The sequence below is a fragment of the Octodon degus genome, unplaced genomic scaffold (assembly GCF_000260255.1).
Source record: "Octodon degus isolate 3935 unplaced genomic scaffold, OctDeg1.0 scaffold00002, whole genome shotgun sequence".
NCBI classification, from domain to species: Eukaryota; Metazoa; Chordata; class Mammalia; order Rodentia; family Octodontidae; genus Octodon; species Octodon degus.
This window is the reverse complement of record NW_004524578.1, coordinates 24,311,342-24,313,665: the sequence shown is the minus strand read 5'-3', so window position 1 is coordinate 24,313,665 and position 2,324 is coordinate 24,311,342. Positions and strand designations below refer to the sequence as shown.

The following is a 2,324-nucleotide window of genomic DNA, read 5'->3' as shown; positions in this document are numbered from 1 at the left end:
AAAAAAAAAAAAAAAAAAAAAAAAAAAAAAAAAAAAAGGCATTACTGCTATAAAGTTCTAAACTATTTAAAAATAATTTTATGTATTATGATTAATTTACTTTTAATGATTTTCATTTGTTTTGATGGTAATCCATGTCCTTTTTACTACCAATAGTCCAGAATACTCAAATGGGTATATGTGCTATTTCTCCTTTTCGAATATATGAGTATGTGTGGGGTATAAATTTCCTTTTTTGTGTATTTGGTACAAAGTCTCATTATGTAGCTCAGACTCATAATGATCCTCCCGTTTTCAGCCTCCCCACTGCTGGGATTACAGGAGTGTGCCACCATGCAGGGGCTTGGTGGCCGGCTCACCCAGCCCCCGGGTGAGGCTGGCGTGGCTTGTGGTATCAGGGGTCGAACCTTGATCCCTGTGCCTGCCTAAGCAGGCACTTAGTCCACTGAGCTATCTCCCCAGGCCGAGGATATAAATTTTTAGTTCTTTTGGGTACATAACGTACCTGGGAAAGAAATGCTGGGTCACATGGTAGTGTATGTTTAACATCTGAAGAGCTGTCAGATTTCCAAGCTTCATTCCAAAGCTGAATGTATGATTTTTCCCATCAACAGTAAGGGTTTCAAATTTTCTATATTCTCTTCAAAATGTATTTTTTTTATTATTGCTATTCTAATGAGTATGAAAACATATTTCATTATGGCTTTGTTTGCATTTCCCTAATGATTAATGATGCATTATTTCCCTACTGACTAATGATACATTGTTTTAAAGTTTAAAAATAAATTTTAAAAAGGATTTACAGACTGAGGTTTTGCGAACTTAAGTAACTTCTAGGTCAAGTACCCAAAAGTTTTAGTGTGTGTACTCAAACCAAGTCTCTCGCTGGCCAATGCTCAACTCTATTCCCTCTTTCCTAGAACAGAATCTCAGATAAAACTTCCAAAGTCCACTTGTTGCTGCTGTTAGAGAATTCTGGGAAAGAATTTTTTTTTTTTTGGGCTGGCTCAGCCCACCTGGGGGCAGGGCTGCCACGGCATGTGGTGCTGCGGATTGAACTGAAGTCCCTGGGCTCTTGTCTAAGCAGGCGCTTTAGACCGCTGAGCTATCTTGCCAGCCCCCTTGTTTCTTACTTGTTATTAGAAACTCAAATATGTGAACATCAGTTCAGTTTACTTTTACTTTAGAACAATACTTCTTTGAGGTATTGTTTTATAAGCTTATAATAGTTCTTGGGTGGAGTCGTGACTCTCTCTGTGGGTGTTTAAATAGTTTGTGCATCTCTTTCTGTAAATTGATCTTTGGATTCCCCTTTTCTTACTACCATCAGGGAATGGAATGAGGATGGGCTCTCAGTTTCAAGAGCGGTGGTTCTCAAACTTTGTTTAAAGGGGCCGGGGAGATGGCTCAGTAGGATAAGCGCTTGACTGGCAAACGCAAGGATCTGAGTTCAATCCCCGGTTCCTCAAAAAAAAAAAAAATCAAACTTTGTTTAAATGGATAACTGCCAAAAAGTTTTAGTTATGTACCCTATATTATAGGGAGCCCACTCCAGCCTCATCTTGGTCCAGAGGAATTTATATTTGTAATTCCAGGAAAGAGTTATTGGACTTCTATTAAGTGTATGCCAATCTACCACTTCCAGCGCAACCCATCATAGAGATAGATAATACAGACCAATGCATCTGCAGCTGTGGGGAATAAAGGGGGTCCTAAGCCCAGTCCGAACAATGGCGCACTGGAATGAAGGTATGCTCTAGAACAGGACCTAGGTTTTATTAATTCGTGAAGGGGAGTGGCTTGGGATAGAGTGACTGTGAGAATGGCGGGAAGTGTGGGTTCTGTGAGCTGGGCTATGTGGGGGTCCAATAGCACCTCTACAGTATGCAGAGAGCTATGCAGAAGGAGTACCAGTAGCAGTAGCTGCTAAGTTTGGAGGAATCTGCATGACACAGTCTGAGGAACTATTTTGTGCTTTTGGTAGGTTGCCTCAGCTTTGGTGTCTGGCCTTCCCGACCTGGGATATCACGGCCTCTTTCTTAAGGGTCAGTCCCAGCCAACAGTGCATCATCTCTCAGCCTAGCTCAGCCTAGTAGGAGGGAACTATAGGCGTGGCATCGCTGACCTATTGCATAGTTTCAAAGCTATACATCAGGGCCTCAGCTGGACCCTTTTGCATTGCTTAAAGCCAATTGAGGAGGTACAGTATTTTCCTAGCCAGCTCTGTACATATCAGTACAGGGATGTAGGGTTAGCTACAAAGGACACAAATGGTCTTTTTTTCAGGGAATGCCATCCCAGTAGTCCTGCACTATATATATATA

At 41.4% G+C, this 2,324-nt stretch overlaps 1 protein-coding gene across 1 annotated transcript in view; it reads left to right on the top strand.

Moving 5' to 3' along the window:
- The window catches only part of B2m (beta-2-microglobulin), a 27,270-nt gene that overhangs the window by 23,761 nt on the left and 1,185 nt on the right, over positions 1–2,324 (top strand). The gene's annotated exons all lie outside the window — the stretch shown is intronic.